Genomic DNA, 13,494 nt, shown 5'->3' with positions numbered 1-13,494 from the left:
ATGATGAACCTTTGGAAAGCGCTAACTCACAGGGTGTCAAACTAATCCTTTTTTCGGTCATTGCCTGCTTTTGTACCCATAAGACTTTCTTCGGTAAAATAATTGATATTGCAGACTCTTTCCAGAGCCGCGTAATATGTAAGCTCGGAGAACTTGTATGGATGTTATTCTAGCTGTCAGGGTTTGTTTACCTTTCATTTCAACATTTTCCTATCTCTCATTCCTTAGTTTTGTGTGTTTTCCCTTCACCCCGGCTGTTGTTTTGTGTCATAACAAAGTGAGTTATATTCCCGTTAGTCCAACAGTTTTCTCTCATCCTTTCCTCTTATGCTTGATTTGGCTGTTTATGTTCCACTTCATTATTCTTTGGCCTTGTTATGCGCGAGGCCTGCTATTTCGCTCAGCGTGACGCGGATCTGTGCGTGCCTTGAGCACAGCGTATGTTGGAGGAAGTGCGCTAGGACACGTGCGCCGGTAGTCTGACGTCAGAGGCATATGTTGCTGATGCGGGTCGGGGGGGAAATTATGACGTGCACGAGTGGCGTCTTGACACATTTCGCTTGCCTTCGCCTTTGTCTATGATTGTAAAAGAGGGAGTGTTGTGTTGACAGCCAGACAGCAGCCCTCAGACTGGCGAGAAATAGCAACGTGCCAGTGAGCGGTAACACAACCAGCAATCCTGTCTGCTTCGGCCCGTGCACGTTTGCCGGCAAATATAGCATAATGCATTTCTTCAAGTAGCCATTCTGAAAATGTCCCTAAAAACTCATTCACAGCCAGAGATTTTCAGACCCTCTTTTACCCTAATGTTTGAAAATTAAATAAATAAATAAATACATTCCTGGGATTGAATGGCTGGACTTTGAAAAGACAAGTAAATTCGTCAATGGCAGTGAATAAGTTTAAAAAAAAAAGTCAACTAGGAAAAAACGTGTTTATGGCTGATACAAACATGGTCAACGCATGTGACAAAATAATGGAAACAAGCTTTTTTTCAGCCAGTTTTGTGTAGATGAAATGAATAAAATGGTCTCACACAATCGTATCACGCATAGAGCTGTTGATTTCATATTGTTGAAGAAGATACCTTGAAGATGAAAAGACCTATTGATGAATCTGAGTGATAAACAGTTAGCTTCAGCCTTCCAATCACATTAGTGTCTAATCGTACATGAAACAACCCAGTGGATCTCAATTGATATTTAGTTTTATTTTCATGAAAAAGCCTCAAATCTATGCATCAGCCAGGTCCACTGCTACAGCCCTTTGAAAACTTCAACCGGGATTTGAGATTCATACCCCTCGATCAACAAGCCACAAGACTACTGAAAAGACAATTGCATATAAAAGAAACTATGGAATGCAAGCTTTAAAACTAGGAAAAGGTGCAACAAGCATTGCTGGCCCAATTTTCACATCTAATCTCTTCATGGACAAAGTCTACTACTGCAGCCTGTCTCAAACTTAAAGGGTTGCCTGGGACCCAAGAATTTCCTGGGACCCAAGAATTTCTTACACCCAAAGCAAGAATCACACCCTAGACCAACATACCGATTCCCAATGAGCCCTTGAAAAGCCTATGTAGTGAAAGTGCTATGAAAAAATTGGCTCCTTTAAATACTTTGGGACAAACTTGCTCAATGGGTGGAATAAAAAATCTCAAATTTCTTCCTGAAAGATAAAACATGTCTATTAGCACAAACCTCTATTGTTGTTCTGCTTTGTCCTGATTCTTACCAAGCCTCAAATCTATACAGGAGTCAAATCCACTTCTCCAGCCAACCTAAAGCTTGAGCGGTACTCAAGAATATCAACCCAGGACTGGTTTGTCATGACCCATATGAAACCACGAATCTTCACACCAGCCAGTCCCAGAGCTGCAAGAACAGTAGGACCTCTTGCATCCAAAAAAGGAATCATACCCATCGACCAATGAGTGTAGCATTTCAAATGCATTTTCAGTAGACAAAATATTTCTTTAGACTCCTGACTTGATTTTTCTGCTGCTGCCAACATGAATTATGTCATCGGTGAATATCGTCAGCCAAAGCCACATATGAGCAACCCCTGGCGCCACTTCTCCTGACTTTCAAAAATGAGGTGGTACACTCTCAAAACAGTTGGGTTAAAAATAACAAAATTTTGGGTCAAAAATGGACCCATCCACCAATTGGATCAATTTGACCCACCTTCTTGCGTTGTTTTGTACAAAAAAAGCCCAACTGTTTGTTGTTTTGTACAAAACTACCACTTAACTACCAAATAAAGTCGGGTCAAATGGACCCAAGTAATGCATCGCCCCATTTTTGACCCCAAATTGTGTTATTTTTAACCCGACTGTTTTTAGAGTGTCATGAACAGATTCTTTCTTCATCCCATTTATTATCTTTCCATCTCATTAGAAAGGCTCCAGTAAAGGCATCATGTGTACTGTAACGATGCAAACATGATCAACACAACAGATAAACGTTCAACAGCTTTCTGCAGGCAAACTGAGCAGCATTGTGACAATATGCTGGGAACCACACTTGACCTTTAAGACATATCGTACTTCTATGAAATGATCTAGTCATGCCTCAAAGGGATTATACAGATGAACATTACACTTCTGGGTGTAGACTTGGCTGGGTTCTAACTTCGGATTGAGTGACGGATGAACTCAACCAGTCTGCCTACCTGCGGCTGACATTTTACCCTGCTTGTGCTGTAATGCGTTATTACTGTTAATAATGCAATTACGGCAACCATCGCTTTATGCTCTAGAATGTAAGGCATTACATGCTAAAGATACTTAATATTACAGACATTATAGTCTCGCTGCATTCCTACGGTGGCGCTGAAGTGCAAAACACAAGGTATAATTTAACACAACATTATTGCATCTAGCAGACAGTACAATATAGAATCCATTTCAGTCAAAGCACTTGATGGGAAAAAAAGACACATTGTTGATATTTAGCTGGTGATTCAAGCATCCAACAGAAAGTAGTGATGAATGCTCTTTTCGAGATAAAGCCTGTGGTCAAAATGCACCAGAGCAGATAGCAACAGCAAGGGAAACGTCGCCGTCGCTAAAGAGCGCATGCTGCCCTTTGTGTCAGGTTCAAAAGACAAGGAAGTGCTGACCACATCGACCACAGGCCTTTAACTCACGACGCCAGCACTTTCCTTCACACCTGACCTTCGTATTAGGTCAGCTGTCAACGGATGTCTGGAGCTCTTTTCGATGAGAAAAAAAAAAAAAAGAGAGACAAAAGAAGATAAAACTTGAGTTATAGTATAGCTTGCAGAGCAAAAGCTTGAAGTGGGAAAAGAAAATCAATCAAGATGTCTGGCGTCATCATATTACAGTATTTCTATTGCCATATTGGCATAAATACTGAATTTTCCCTACAGGATGAAAATTTGCATAATACCTCAAATGAAAGTACAGACTTTCAGAGGTCCTTCAAAAATACAATGATTCCATTTTCACAGCATTTGCACATTTAATCAGTTGTGAGTGCTTTTATTCTCAGTGACTGGAAATCAATAATGATAGAGATATCTGTTTTGATTGTCGATTTAACATTATTTGTACTATTTTGGTTGGACTTTGCAGTGGTTTACAAATGCATCTGTAATTTCTGTTTCTAATATTCTGGTGACTTCATTTGAAACATGATACAAGTATGATACAAGTTACAACCCAATTCATTTATCTATAAATTCATGCCTGAAACTCAGCAGGCAAAAATGTTATCAGAATTTTTTTATATCACGTCTGATTTGATTCGGGGAAAAAAAAACAGGCATGATATGCTCAGCACAGTGTTCCTACAGGGAACGCCCTTCCTGATGCAAACTACCAATTTTCAGTGGGTTGGGCTGTCCACCCTGGTGTTTCCCACTGAGCCATCCAGTTGCCTGCCACCAAGGTTTTCTTATAATGTCACATTAAATTTACTTCAACTTCAGTACACACAACTAAAAAATGCTGACCATCTTCAATCGAGTCTTCAACGCAATCTGTTGGGTCAAAATAATTAACCCAACCTTGAGGAAAAGTAATCAACCACTGAACTGTTGTGCATTCAGTGGCACAAATTACGGAATTTGGTTGGTGATCATTTTTCCCATGTGAAGAGTATTCTAATGTATGCTCCTGCATATGGGTCAATCAGCGCGTCATACTCATTCATACTTTATTGAAAATTAAATTTCCTCAGTAGGAAAACTTTCCCCGAATTATCATTAGATTTTCAGATCATATCTCACTCTGCTGAATTTGAGCACAACAGGCTGCTTTGACCCGGCTGACTCCTCTCACATTTGTGCATTGACTAAACAATGGCCCCTTGCTCATTTCCACCGCCACTCCCTGTGTGTGTCTGCTCCTGTACTTTAATCACTCCACTTTACGAGAAGCCGCGATGGAAACGCTACACGGGCGCATTCTTCCGTGACACTTTTTTAGCCAAACGCGCAAGCCGGCGCTCTTATTCTTCGGTCTCCGCGTGAAGTTTGCAGTGTGGGCAGAGGGTGATGAATACAACGGAGAGAAGCGAGGGGGAGTTGGGGGATGGAGGAGAGTGTGTGGGTGAGCACAGGACTGGATGTAAGGGGAGAGTGGAGGGTTAAGTTGGTGCCTACACAGGCCTCTATCCCACCGCCTCTCTCGTCTCCCACGCCGGGCCCCTCTAACCTGGCCTAGCTCCTGATTAAAGTCTGCCTCTGTCACACCACCTTCCCACTCCCTGAAGATATGCACGTCCGCGGAGTGAAGTGCTTTTCAAACGAGCTGGCCACACAAGCCTTCGGTCTGGATTTTGGGGGGGCCTTTCATCTCCCGTGCAGCTTCTGCTCAGCTCTGTTTGACTCTGTTCGTCTTTAGTTTTTGTTCACACCGCTGCTTCTCCAGGGCTACCATTTATCTAATATATTTTTGGCTCACTTGTTATTATAGAACAGTATTTGGTCAAAATACCACTCATTGTCCGGTGAGCGTGCGTGGTATTATTTGGAGTGCTGAATCCCGAATGGCGGAGATTAGTGTAATGTATATAATGACACACATTTACAATCTATTTCTCCTCCACTGTGGTTCTTTGTTTGTCCACATAAATGGTTGAACATGTGTATTTTCTTGATAAAATGCCATTGTTAACTGGAAAACAAACAATTTAATAATCATCATGATATTACCCAAAAAGTAATTTCAATTACTTTTGAAGTAAATTCATCAGTAGCTATTTCATCTTTAATTGTGTAATTTGTGACATGTATACATAGTGAGTGTGAATGGTCGTATGTGCCCTGCAATTGAATGGTGACAAGTCCATGATGCATCTCGCCACCCCCCCAAAGTCATTTGGATAAGCTCCGCCACATCCAGGACCCCAATGAGAACAAGCGCTATAAAAAAATGGATGGATTGTAATCATCACATTTTTGTTTACCGTCACAAAAATGACGAAAAAAAGCAAAACCCAGCGTCACATACATTTTTTCTTTTGGACCTGAAACAGCACCTGCTGACTCTCTGTTCTACATCTCTGTTCTAGTAAACCTTTCATGCATTTGATGAGGTTGAAGTGATATTATTTCATACCAAACTTATCCGAGTTGCCTTTTTTGGACCGCGCTTTGTGCCCTGGGACCAGAAAAAGAAAATATGAAGCAATATGATCTAAATTAGCAGGTGCACAACTTGTAGCCCACTGATCAAAGACAAGCTTACATGATTCACTTTTGCCCAGATGTGTGCATGCACACACGTATCGAAATGACTCACCGCATACGGCTTTGCGTTGCAGACAAAACAAAAAGCTGCTATTGAATGCCAAAGGCAGTGACAAAGCATCGCTGCATGACAAAATGGAAGGAGACGGGTCGCCTGACAAGAAAACTCAATAGGTGGATCAACACCTTCATGGAAATGAGTCAGATATTCTGATCCACGGGGCTGGATGAGCACATTAATGGTATTGATGAATCCTAATTAGCGTCATGCCTAATCAAACGATGAATGCTGCCTCTTGTTAAGGAGGCAGCCAGCGCGTGTGCTTAAATCGAGCCAGAGGCCGGATCGTACAGTAATAGGCTGTGAGTCACACGGGCAACGAGACGGAGGCCGAGGAAGTCGGAGTGCAGCAGACTGAGAATGACAAGAACTACTAAAAGAAGAAAATCGCTCCAGTGCGGCCCGCCGACATGCACGGATCCCCCCTCAATGTTTTCACACTTCCAATTTGAAGCAGCGATGGGATTAGTTGGTGGGATTGTTGGTGTGCATTGTGCGCTGACAGGATAGGCAGTCAAATCCCTTTTTCAGCCACCACTACTTATCCTTGTCCCCGTGTTGTCTCTTTCAGGCAGAGGCGCCTCGCTCTACATGCATGTAATCTAGCAGACAAGGAAGAATGAAAGGAGAACTCCATGTGGATGAAGGTAGCAGAAATGGGATGACAGCGGGAAGAATGAGCAGAGGTGAGAGGCAGGGGGGGGGGGGGGGGGGGTTGGGGGAGAACCAATAGTTTTCAAATGAGCTGAACTCGGCTCCAAAGTAGCTTCTCGCTAAAAGTGGGCTTTATGGTTGACATCAGCCTGTGAATTATTCATCCTCAACTTCAAGCCTGAATTATTGATATCTTGGAGAGGGGGAAGAAAAAAAACAACAACACAAAGGCACACAGGAGGCATGATGCAAGATGGAGAAAAGAATAGTGATTTCATCATGATGTACTCTTTTATCGCTAAATGAGATATCCGCCAACTGAAAATTGTGACATGTAATCAGATAAAAACAAGTTAGTGTGAACAATGAAAGATTAGTTTGTGCTCAACTGCCACCTGAAATGAACTTTCAGGTTAACAGATGGACTGTACATATAACGTGAAAATCATCTTTTTTGTTTTTTAAGTAATGGTAAAAAAAAAAAAAAGCCAAGTTTCCTATAGTGTGGTGTGGGTTCATTTCACACAGTAAGCTCTTCACCCTGGTCAATGACTGCCGACAATGTTGTCCGCTAGCGGCTGCAGCATTTAGTTTTTGGAAAGTTATCGACCGTATTGCAGTGGTTGACAGTGGCTTTAGTAAAGCTGGCATTGGAAGTGTAGTTATTCACTTGGGATCGATTCCCACTACTGAGCAGTTCACAATCACACTGCAACTGACTGCCCACCAGTTTCGGATGCAGTCCATGTGTGGGTGATAGTTTTAAGAAAGAAGACTTTCATAGTGTAGTGGTTCACAGAGCTGACTTTTACACTGCTGGAATGTGACAAATTCTCACTCAGTGGGTTCTTCCCAATCACCATGTGATTAACTCATTCACTGCCATTGACATATTTATTTGTCTTTTCACAGTCCAGCCATTCAATCCCAGGAATTTGTTTGTATTTTTTTCAAAGGTTAGGGTAAAAGAGGGTCCAAAAATATCTGGCAGTGAATGAGTTAACTGTCAACCAGTCCGGGGTGAAGTCCATTTGTGGTTGAAGTTTTAACCAAATGAAGACATTTTTAGTGTTGTGGTCCACATAATTGACGACCAACTGCAGTGGTGCATATTTCATGTACAGTATATTTAGCATGCTAACATGCTTAGTCAGCATTTTGCTGAAAGCCCCTTAGGGATGTACTGAAGTATAATATTAATACTGCTACTCTGATGAATTAACTAAACAAAAGATGTACTATATTTTCATGTGAGTTGGAATTGTCTCGCTGTGTCCCATATGTCCTCTTGATATAATTTAGCAGCTCCTCTCTTTGCGCATTGTAGCGTATGTCAACGCACACACACGCACACAAACAAGAGAATATCTGTTTTCCCTTTTTTTTTGTTTTTTCGGGTATGCCCTTCAATTGCATCCCTTCTTTGACGTGAAAGTGCTGCACTCCAGTTTGGACACAATCCGTGCTATACGGCATTGAGACCTAGCAACGGGGCATAAAAGCGTATTTCTGTTGGTTGAATAGATTGATGGAAGGATGGATGATGTTTAGCCTGCGATTCTCTTTGCAGACCGGAATAAAGAGATGTCCGGTACCCCCCCCCCCACACTTCTTTCTTTTCTCTCTCTCTCTCTCTCTCTCTCTCTCTCTCTCTCTCCTCATCTCCTCTCCCTTTTGTTTACTTTGTTATCCCTTTGCTGCAGCAGCCACTGTGATGCTTATGTACATCTTTCAGTGGGTGTAACTGTGTTTCTGGGTGTATGTGTGTGCGTGCGTGGGGGTGTGCGTGTGTGTGTGTGTGTGTATGGCTCACGGAGGCACGGGGCCCAGACACTTGGAATCATTTAGTGAGAATCTCAAGTGTGGGAGGCGAGGAATGTGTGCCCAGATAAAAGAAAGAAAAAGTGAAAGAAAAGCAGAGCAAAGAGAGGGGGGGCGGTGAGTTTGAGAGATCGACATACAGATACAAAGAGAGAGAAATCAAAAGAGAGAGGGAGGGAGAGAGAGAGACAGGTGAGCTGAATAGATGGATGGAGGGAGAGAAGTTTACCTCTTACCTACCGTTCTCCATTCAGCTGATTTTTGTTGTTGTTGTTTAAAAGGCTCCTGTAGGTCTTAGGGGGAGGGGGTGTCGAGCATCTATTCCTATCACAATGCTGCCTACACACCTCATAGTGACAAGCAGCGTGGTAAACAGAATAGATGATTTAAAGGGGAAAAGAAGGGAGTTGCTTGTATTATTGCTACAAAACGGCCTCGGTTAAATTATGAATCGCACTTCCCTCAGAAATATGAAAACAATAAAACCTCATATATATATATATATATATATATATATAATATTAATATATATATATATATATATATATATATATATATATATATATATATGTATAATATTAATATATATAATTATATATTAATATATTATATTATAATATAAGTCATGTCATCTTCCAAACCGCTTATCCTATACAGGGTCGCGGGGAGTTGCTGGAGCCTATCCCAGCCGTCAATGGGCGAAGGCAGACTACACCCCGAACTGGTCGCCAGCCAGTCGCAGGGCACACATAGACACTGTCACTGAGCGGGAATCGATCCCACGCTGCCCGCACACAACTCAGGCGTGTGTACCACTACACTATCAGCGGACCTTATAATATAAGTATTATTATTATTATTTTTAAAATTGTATTTATTGTATTTTTTTTTCACTATTTTATTCTATGCTTCTCTTTTGTGTTGCGCTTGTCCTCGTTAGGGTAAGTTGGGGCCTTTCCCAACTCACTTTAGGGTAAGAGGTGGAGTACCCTGGACCAGTCATCAGTCAATTGCAGAGCACATTACGACAAACAAGCATTCACACCACTATTCTGCCCCATTCTATTCTCATTGTCTTCTAGTTGTTCTCCTGATGCACAATAGCAGTAACATTTTCCCAATAATGCTCACAAAGAAGGCGCTTCTGTGTGCAAATTTCACCTCCTACATTCCCTCCTCTGGCTTCCGGTTTTGCTTCCCAGTCCTGTGCCAAGGCCAGCAACCTTGAATGTACTGTGCGAGCATCCCTCGCTGCTGTGTGTTCCTAAATGTGTATCCGTGGGTGTGTGTTTGGGTGGTTGCGCACGCAGAACAGCCGGAGACTTCCCGTGGACGACTGGCATCCTCCAGGGGAGTAGATACCAAAATGCACCTCTGACAGTAAACTGGAGTTCAGTCAACCCCCGAAGGATACATTACAGACCACACACCATAGGTGAAAATATGAGACCATGCTAAAAAAAAAATCTAAAGAGTTTTACCCCACCCACCCACTTTAAGCACATTTGAACTTGTAAAAAGACTCACTGAAAACCATATTTGGTGTGGTGCGTGATGTTGGCATGTGAGTGTGAGCTGTGGCCAACAGCAGCTCCTGTGTGAGTGTACTTATTGTTCCATGCTTCTTCTGGCATTAAATAAGTGGCTGAAAAGAGCATCTGCGACTGTGATTCTCTTTCCCATATGCGAGGAAATTACAAGAAGTACAGTCAGTTAATTGCAAAAACCCACAAGAACAATCGGATATAAACCGCCAATATAGGCATGATTTCTACATTCCACAAAAACGTTTTGCAATGTGACTGCATTATTGCGGTTCACCCACCACTATATAGCAGTATTTTAAACAATCTTTTTATCAATGGGTTTTTACCAGAGCTGGGCATCGCCTAACCGCCACCGAGTTCCTGTCTGCACATATAAACGACCCACACGGTCTGAGTCCGCCAAACGGCGTCGCGAACGGACTTAACCACTCCTGACACGTGGCCAAGTAAGGAAAAAAATAAAAATAAAACAGTTTTGTGTACCTTGCGGTCCCACAGATGCCATGTGCCCCATCTTGTTTTTATTTCACCGATCACCAGCTGCGTGTGCGTGTGTGTGTCTGTTGTTTTTGTTTGACATTTTTTCTTTGTTTTGGCGGCGTGTCGCTCATGCGGCACCTGCGTGTGACGTGAAGATTACATTCTCGACCCCGATTGGCAATCGCCGACAATTGATGGACCGGGACCACGTGGGTCGTTCAAATATGCAGATGGGAACTCGGTGGCGGTTAGGCGATGGCCAGCTCTGGTTTTTACACCGTGATGGAAAGTTCGGATATAGAGTTGTGCTTCTTTAATAGAGTACCACATTGTACCACAACATGCCAGGCAGCACTGAGGTCTACTGGAAAAGACGCAGCATAACTAAGGCCAGTCAGAAGAAGCAAAGAAAGTCACCAACTAACCTCCAGTACTTGCCTTTGTTCCCACAGAGCCGGCGCTTACGCAGACATTTATGGAGGCAGGTGCTCAAACCCCCCAAAAAGGCCAAAACCATTGTCAAAATTACTCACACACTTAAAAAAAATAAATGTTGTAGACGTGCTTAACTTAGGTATTAATTTCTCTGGACACAATCAACACGGTCAATAAATCTATTTCCAAACGAAGTGTAGGGAAGCTTTAGTAGATATAAAAAGTATACACAGCCCTATTCAAACAGTGGCGGCTTGTGTGCAATGAGGGTCAGCGAGGGGGCATCATGAAAGAACTCAAATAAATGCTTCACAAAACTATGAAAAAAAAAATGTCCCACAGGGGTTTACTCTATTCTTTATTCGAGTCCTGTGCAAAGTTTCACCGACCTCTGATCACCACGCTGGTAAAGGGTGTGATGAGGAAAGTGTCTACCCATGCAAACCTGCAATTGGCCTGCTGACCCAGCTGATGAGCTCCGCATTACACGCCGGGAACAGCAGCAAATCAGCCGGCTTTGTCCGCTATTGACAAGAAGAGATACCTAGCAAGCCCACATTTTACCCGCAGGTCAAGATGATCGCCAATCAATCGAAGCTATGCAGCCGTTCTCCTGTCTTTAGGGGAATTATGCACATGCAAGAGCGACAAATGAAAAAACTCTAATGCCGAATCCCAGTTTAATAATAGACGGGAGGCACTATTGACCAGGAGGGGTCACGGAATGAACTGGATCCAGCTGACCCGCATGGCTCCTGGCAACAAGGCGGGCACATTCAATCTCACTTGACCCGCTCTGCTTTGACCCTTCACCCGTGGTGAAGCTGCTCCCGTGTGAACTCTCACCTCCGGGGGATCAATAGCTCTTGACCGATGCCTCGAGGATCTCGGGACTGGAGCGTTGAGGGTGAAGCAGGAATATCGGAATATAAATTGGGTGCAGCTTGGCACTACTAGCTGACCCTGAAGGTGAGGTCTATGATGTCCTGGATTTGTTTTTAAATGTATGTGATTAGTGGCAATGGGTTGGAACAATGTCACATCTTAGGCCACTACATTAAGAGTACCGATACAGGCATTATTGTATTCTATGAATCGGGCAACACAGTGGTGTAAGCTCAATGGTCCCCAGCCATTTTTCCACTAGGCATTAGTTCAAGTTAGTCTTTTGAAGGTCTTTTTGGACAAAGTGCTGGGTTAGCATTATACCGAATGTGGGTTACTTTTAGCCCAGCAGTTTTAATCGGGTACATCATGATGAGAAAACCACGGGACTGTAGAAATATAAAAAAACAAATGACATCGTCTAATCTGCACGAGCAGCTTCATTGTCTGAAGTCTGGATTTTTCATCCCAGAATATTTCTTGCCCAGTACAAGAATACAACCTCATACAGTGCTTGTTCTCATTTTCCATTCTTTTCATACCTCATGTCGGTGCTTTCAGAGACATCTCACGAGAGCTGAGGCATGACTCAGACTTGTGGCTAGCGGCTGTGACTCACAGAGGAAGGAAGGGATGGAGGGAGTGAGGGAAGGAATCAAGGGAGAGAGCTGAGGGTGCCCGAGATGAGATGTCCTCCCACCTCTAACCCCCCTTTACCCTGCTTAGAGCCTGGCTGGTAGAGATGAGCAGCTGGCCATGAATACGTGAGTGGCAGCCCGCCTCAACGCTACTGCCGCCGCCGCTGCTGCTGAAAATAGCCAAACAGAAAGCCTTCCACAGCATCTGCTTACTTCCTGGATGGAAAGCGGCAGCAGCAGGATCGGGGATGAGAGTAGTCCCGGCTGTGGGTCTGGCGTGCACGGACGCTGATGTTGGGAGAAGGAGAGCGCGAGAGAGAGGTGAGCAAAAGTGTCAATAGCAGACAAAGGACTTCACTCCCTGGACGACAGCCGCATTGATCTGATCGTGTCATCGAGGCATGGATTTATTTTATCCATATGTGCAGCCCAGAAACAAACTGGGGCCCCCCTGACTTCCAAAAGCATTGTCAGGAATCACAATATTGCTGACAGTTTCTGCACCTTCCCTGCATCTCCTCCTCCTCCTCCTCCTTCTCGATGGTCTCCTCAGTGCTCGGGCAAAGAAAGATAAACTCATTTCCATACAAATGGAGTGAGAGCCTGCAGCCCAGAGACCCAACGGAATTGCAAATATTTCATCTTTGCCTGGAAGCCGTGTGCTATTACTCCGCGGCTATTATCCCTTCTCTTTCATTCTTTCTCCTCTCCTTTTTCTCCCTCTCTTCGCCTCACCTCCACTGTGCCTCCGTGCTTGCGTTAACCCCATCCATCAGTCGGTCTTCAAAAAACCTCCCGCCCACTGTTTTTACGGGATGACGTTCCCATCCCTCTCCTTCCATCTGCTCATTTTATCTGTACGTTCCAAAATAACCCCCACTAGAAGGCCAGACCCGCTTTAAGCCTCTAATCCGGTCGCCGTGCGTTATGATCTTGGCTTCAAAGCGCCTCTGGAGAGCCACTGACGTCCGCTTGTGTCGACGGGCGCCTGCGTGGCATCCTTCCCAGCATCTGCCCGGGCAGCGCCTGCGCGTTCTTACGGGGCACAACAGCTTGCCTGGCTTCAAACCCGGGCCGGCGGCCAGCTGTTGACGCAGTCAGGGTCTGTCGAAGATCTAACACACTTTTACACCACGCCTTTCCGAATTTATACACAGAGGGCAGGGACGGACGGGCATTTGCTTGATCAACTATGGGTAAATTTAAGAATCCATCCATCCTTTTTTCGATAGAACTTCTCATTTGGGTCACG

At 43.8% G+C, this 13,494-nt stretch overlaps 1 long non-coding RNA gene across 2 annotated transcripts in view; it reads left to right on the top strand.

The window, feature by feature from the left end:
- The window catches only part of LOC147138622 (uncharacterized), a 79,675-nt gene that overhangs the window by 21,241 nt on the left and 44,940 nt on the right, over positions 1-13,494 (top strand). The window contains exons 3-4 of one of the 2 annotated variants that reach the window (XR_015089044.1): positions 6,354-6,468; positions 9,568-9,839. This is a non-coding gene — a long non-coding RNA (uncharacterized LOC147138622). Of the gene's footprint in view, positions 1-6,353; positions 6,469-9,567; positions 9,840-13,494 lie in introns of those variants that run through there. The other variant, XR_015089045.1, reaches the window with a different exon arrangement.

Source organism: Filicampus tigris, chromosome 12, assembly GCF_054856515.1.
Source record: "Filicampus tigris isolate MCC_2025a chromosome 12, RoL_Ftig_1.0, whole genome shotgun sequence".
Lineage (NCBI taxonomy): Eukaryota > Metazoa > Chordata > Actinopteri > Syngnathiformes > Syngnathidae > Filicampus > Filicampus tigris.
Note: the sequence above shows the minus strand (reverse complement) of the source record. Positions and strands in the feature narration are given on the sequence as shown.